This window comes from Nematolebias whitei, chromosome 4, assembly GCF_014905685.2.
Source record: "Nematolebias whitei isolate Nwh7 chromosome 4, NemWhi1, whole genome shotgun sequence".
NCBI classification, from domain to species: domain Eukaryota; kingdom Metazoa; phylum Chordata; class Actinopteri; order Cyprinodontiformes; family Rivulidae; genus Nematolebias; species Nematolebias whitei.
Window position 1 is genome coordinate 46,414,154 of NC_056501.1, and position 6,566 is coordinate 46,420,719.

Sequence of the window (6,566 nt, forward strand, 5' to 3'; positions counted from 1 at the left end):
ATTAAAAATAAGATAATTAACCATTTCAACTTGGAGCTTTGTAAATCAGTTAAAAACATACTTTAAACTTTAAATACTTTAAAAATCAAGTGTTCACAATTTTTTAATACTCACAACATACAGAAGGTTGATTGATTTTAAAATAATGTACATTAATAATTTATGTAAAATTAAGGAGCCAAGAACAACGTACCTTTGTTCAAACCACAACATATTCTCAATCCGGGGTTTTAAAAATGTCCAAATCATCCACCCAGTCCTTCATAAATTGGACCAGTGCTTCCAGTAACTTGTAATTCTTTAAATTATTTGTTGTAACACACACCAGGTCTGCTGGGAATGTCAGTGGAGGTAAATATTACTCTGGGTCTCTGCTCCTTTTTTATTTTTTCAAAGGGGCGACATTTCCAATTTTACCTATTTTTTCCATGTACCGTTTTTAATCATCTGGGAGAAGTTTGTCACGATATAGTCCACAGACAAACATTGGAGTTCTATTTCGTATATGCTTCGCCCTTTAAGGCTGTCGCTGATGGGGTTTATCCCGATATGCGAAGCATTGCACTGAAAAATTTAGTCCACACCGTCCACAGTGTGGGCCCCACCCGGTCCGTATAAATTAAGTTAAGAGCGGGTAATCGGCTCCCATTTTTTCCTCCCATTTTTTCTTCAGCGAGCTAATAGCACTGTCAGAAGAACGAAAAAGGAAAGTTGTGCAGATGACCAACCTTTGTTAAGAATGCTTGGCCCATCACGTCAACCTCCAGTCGTCCGGTGAGCCCTCCTCCCCGAGGAGAAGCTGACGAGCAGTCTTGTTTCAAGGTAAGCGCCGAGGAGTATTTCTCAGTGACAGGTCGCTACACGCTGGACAACGCCATCTTGTAATTTTCCTCTTATCGCCGACCCTCGGAGTGAATTGGATGGTTCCTCAGGGACAGGTGGCGCTCAGATGCAGCCCCCGCTGCTCATTCCCTCCTGGAGAGCGTAGTGTCGGTAGAGGGGGGCTGAGCGAATGCTCACCTCATCCCACCTCGTTTCGCATCGGCGATCACACTGCTCCCGGCCGACGGCGCCCTCTGGGGTTGCCCGGCATAATCCAGGAGCCGCTGGCATGAAGGGACCCCTTTTTTACGTCCCGCGCCTTTTCCCGCCAGTTCGGATGATCCGGCAGGAAGGTTTTTTTTTCTAGGTTCCATTCCGGCTCACCGTCCTGATCCATCTGGCCTCGGTTTACCAACAGGACATCCTACGGGCGAGGCCACATTCGGCTTTCCTGGTAGATTAGGGGGCCGGTCTCCACAGTCCGCACCCATCTCCAGAGCAGGGCTTCACCAAGCAGAAATTCCCTCAGTGCCCCCTGGAGCTGAGCCTGACGGAGGCTTCATCGGAGCAAGATGTCCAGGTGGACCAGTGTCCCATGCCTCCGGTTAGCGTAACCCAGACGGTGACACCGCTCTCCAACTGAGCTCACCAGCATGCGTTCCAGACGGCCGCAGCGAACAACACGTTACACTGTTGGCGTACACGTTCAGAGGCGGGAAGAGATGGTGGGCCCTCTGACCTTCGGCTCGCTCTGCTCTCGTCGCGGCTGTTCGCTAACGGTGCTGTTGGCCCCTGCAGTACGCTCCGTCTGCAAGGCAGCTGATGTCATCCACAACTGGTGCACCTCTTTTGCTGTCTGCCGCCCCACATCGCAGCCGGAGAAAGAGGTCCCAGAGGTTCTCCTGGCTCATCACTCCACCTTCCTCTCAGGAGAGCTGCAAAAGCTTTTGTTGGAGGGCCTTTCATCAGCGAGAGATCATTTCAAGATGCTCCACGGCTGCACAATGCCTCCCCAGCTCCGCTACGCCAGTCCCTCCCGTCAGACGTCCTCGGCATCCGTAAGTTCAATTTTTCCAGGACTCCGCCAACAGGGGGCCCTCTAGGACAACAAACAGAGCTCAAGGGAAGATAACCAGGTGTCGGTTCGCTGGAGGTGTGTTGATGACACGATGTGGAAATAAACATCATTTTATGATGAAGTGTCTTTTAGCCAAGCTGTCAGCACGGATGATCTGACAAGCGGCCCCATCACACACACTCATCATGAATTAGCCTTTTAAGGTTGTTTCATTCACTGCCAGCGGTGCCAACACGCGCTCGAGTAGCCTTCACCTATAAGGCGCTGCATTATGAAAGCGCGCACGCAGCTCTCAGCACCCGCCGTTCACCTCAACGTAAACGTGAGACCGCGGTACGAGCCCAGTAACGTATCTCGCTCTTGGCAGGAGCGACACGCGTTTTCATCGCAGTGGTGTCAAACGCCGCTCCCGCGGCGTCAACAGTTTCACAAGCCTCACAGTGGCTCCGCTCCTTCATCCTCGAAGAAGGTTTCCTGAATTAATACTGCAGCTCGTGGAATCACTCAAAAGCTCATGTGATTCGCAGCCAAGAATGAACGTGTTCTGTAGACCGAACCCAGTGGTAACCTCGCCCCACCGATGCCACTCGCTGCTTCCTGACCGCACCAGCGTCAAATGCGCGCTCCCGTGGCAATTCTTGCTTAAGGCATCGCATGAACGAGGGCGCGCACACACGACTCTTCAGGGCACGTCGGCTCATACGTGCACCCGCTCCCCGAGCGTTTACACGGAGCAGCTGCACACAACGTGAGCACAACACAGATGAGCTGCGTCCCGCAGCATCAGCTAACGCACAAACGATTTGCATGCTCGGGGGCGCATATTTTTTCTTTCTCCTTCAGCGCGCACGAGCTCACATCAGCATGCATGTGAGTTCACCGCATAACGCGTGCCCGCTTTATAACTTTATAAACGAGTGGCAATGAGCGCGCGCTCCAGACGGATGGGCGAACCGTTTTCACCCGGGGATTCACGCTGCAGTACAGCTCAAACCTGGTGCGGAGGAACTCTAGTGACGTTTTCTGTCATTTCTGAACAGATCTCGTCCCCTCTCGCAGAAGCTCGGCTGATTAAAATGTAATTTCCAGAGTCTCAGAAGGAGAGGAAAACACAGGGTTCCTCTCTCGTCACTCCCTGGTCCCAACAAACCGGAAAGATGAGAGTTATTCTAGATTTGTCAATTTTGAACTGTGAGAAACAACATTCCACTAATGCGCCCGAGCCGCTCTGCAGCCGCCGCACAGAGCAGGGAGGAGAATTCTGCCTTATCTGGACATCTGCTGCTGCTGAGCAGTTTGTACAGACAGGTGGCAGCAGTGCAACTCACGTGAACCGGTTGATTGATATCAGCTGTTTCCATCAGCAGACCTACGTCACACATGTCAGACTTCACAGAGGCACACACATTTAACAAGCTGTGGGGGCGCTGTGGTTCTCCACACAGCAGCTCATTTAAATGTTTTTGGAGTGTCGCACGTTTTTTTTAATGTGATTCAACACTTTGCCTTTGAGCTGCGAATCATCAGAGTTTTTTAATATCAGTTTTTTTATTTTCAGGCAGGAAAAAAAAAGTCTGATAGGAACTTTTTGCCTCCAATTCCTACGTGTCCCGTTTCACTACTTTTTTTCTGTCTAAGCAGGTCTCACTTGTAAATGAGTCTTCTAGACTCAATGTGACGTATCTGTCTAAATAAAGGTTGAATGAAAAATCAGCAGGATTTTGGATTCTGAACACGCCTCCAGAACCCGTCCTGAAGTGCGGTGCAAATCAGGGAGCGGCTTCGGAGAAGCGGGTGAATCAGGCTGATCTGAGCAGGGCTGAGTAGAAGCAGTGCAAAAGTGGCATTAGAAGCTTATTTATTCAACAGTTAATGCAAAGAAACAAGTCGCTGCCCATCTTCCTGTGAGGAAATCCAGTATGGTGAGCACCAGAACTGCTTCAGTACACAATTGATGCATGTTTATGTTGAAGAAATGAAAAGTTGCACATTGTCCCATAGTGTGTCAATATTTACCATGCAACTTGTTGCTTATAAAAACATTTAACTTATTTTATTTTGAAAAGTGTACACCAGCCCCATCCTCTCCAATGTACGGTTTGAACACTTGTAAAAATGATAAATTGTGAACCACCCCCAATAAAAGAGTTCTTACAAATGTTATGACAACACTTATCGACTGAGGTTTTTGTACCATTGACCTTGTGTCTACCTCTATCAGCATGTAAACTCCATCTTGTGTAGACTCAGAAATTTTCAGTTTTTGACCATCTGAACTTTTTATTTGGGCATCTGGCCGGATCGGTTTTTGGAAGCAAGTCAAACAAGCTTGTGTTGTTTGCAAATGTATTGTATTTTCCGCCGTACACGTCGCACCGTCCTATAAGTCGCATCTGTCCAAATATGTCTAATAAAGTGGAAACATCCAGAAATATGTTGCATCTATGCATCATCACTGACAACCCGGAAATGTGGGTCGGTGATGTGCCAAAAATCGATTGGCTGCCAAATGGCGGCCGTTGAAGCGTGCACGGGTAGACTTTAACAAGAATTTAACCAGATTAACACTTAAAAACAATTATTTGTTTGCTCAAAATATAGCAAATGTGTGTCTCAGTCTAACTTTTCCTTAATAAATGCACTTTGATGGTCAAATTAGCTGCATTTCAAAAGTTGATACGTGGAAATATGTGCATGCATAAGAGAACTCGCTGTGCATTTCTTTGAAATTTGACAAGATAAAGACCTAAAAACAATTATTTGTTTGTTCAACATTATAGTAAATGTGTGTCTCAGTTGAACTTTTACTTAATAAATGCATTTCAATGGTCAAATTAGCTGCATTTCGTCTGAGCGGCGCAGCAAAATGAAGCTGATTTGATGGTTGCTCCAGGCGAGCTGGACAAAAGTGGCATACAATGGCAAGCTGATTGTGTCATTAATAGCCACTTTTGCCTATTACATGACACAACGACATGCCATAGAACTTGAGTGCTATCTGGCTGAAAATGGTAGTGTTCAATATTTTCAGTCAGAATGAATGAAAACAGTCACGTCAGCCAAAAATTGGTTTATAAATATGGGGGGAAAAACATCAATATGTTGTTTTGGTGTATAAGTCGCAGGGCATGCAAATTATGCAGCAAAAGAAAAAACGCAACTTATTGGCCGAAAAATACGGTATATATTTTCCTTTAACGCTACTGTGGGATCAAATATTCTGTTGTGAAAAATCTAGTGGTCAAAATAAACTGAAAAAGGAAACAGGATGTGAGCACAGTACCTGTATTCCTTGTGCTGGTGACTGCAGAGCCATGATGAAACGCTGAGTATCACAGGGTGCCATGTCGCCTATATCCACATGCCTTTTCTGGAGCCTGGGGGGCACAGGGAGCACCCTCCAGGCCCTGTCAGACCTGATGTTTTCACTGTTTTCCAAGAAGTTGGGCAGTTCTCCTGAAAGATCCAGGTGAGCCTTTCTGGACACTCTTAGTTGCAAGATCTAAAGATCATATCAAGGTTCTTTATTGTCATTCACATCACATGTGGTACAATGAGGTGGAACAAAATACAAAGGTGCTACATCCTCTGTCCCCATCTTCTAGTTTCCTTTTTGTTGTTGTTGAAAATTTTAAACTTTACCTGGTCCACCTCCTTGTCAAACGTGGAGATCAGCTCATGTAGGAAATCAAGGGAGCCGGTGGTGAAAAGTGTGGCGTACTCAGCTTGTAGGCCCGGGGGTGGGGGCGACAGCTCCATTGTGCTCAGAGCCTTGGAACAAAAGGTTTACAATCACTGAAACATTTTTAAACTGTGCTTTAAAAAACTAATTGAAAATTGGGCATCAGTTTTTGTGCATTTTGTATTTTTCTTTGGCCAAGGATGGAGAGTGAAAGAACTTCGGCTGTTGAATTATAGAAAAAAAAAAGAGAATTTTGTTTAATATAATCATGATTAATAATAATGTAGTTATTCAGATGTAGGCTATTGAATAAAATAAACATAAAAAGGTAAAATCAACAATAAAGTGCAAAAGTTGTAGGGACTTGTGAAACCTGTTTGTGCCCAAATTTTGTTTTTATTATTTTATTTAACCTTTCTGGTGTAACATGTCTTACAGCTGCAGTAAAACAGGTCTCATCATGGATGGTAAATGGACTGTACTTATATAACACCTTTTTATCTGATCAATACTCAAAGCTCTTTACAACATAATCTGTGTCCTCATTCACCCATTCATACAGCACTCTACTAGATCTGTACACAGACTAATCAGAGCTTTATCACATTCATACACTGATGGGACACACATCGGAGGCAACAAGGGCTTCAGTGTCTTCAACATGTGACTGCTGCTGGAATCGAACCCCCAACTCTTCCATTGGAGGACGACTGCTCTAACCACTCAGCCACAGCTCCCCCCAAACATAAAGTGCTCACATCAGATTAATAAGTCCAGCTTTGATGATGATTTATCCACAGTGATTTAAAGCAGGCTCCTCCAACACAGTTCATTAATTTTCAGCAGGTTAAAAACAAGTAAAAAAGGGTGCACCCATGACCCCCATCCCCGAGAGGATGTTAAATACTGAATGTTTGTTTTAGAGATGTGTTTTTCTGAACTGGAACTGAACAGGGGATTCAAGTAAACTTTTATTTTTGTTTC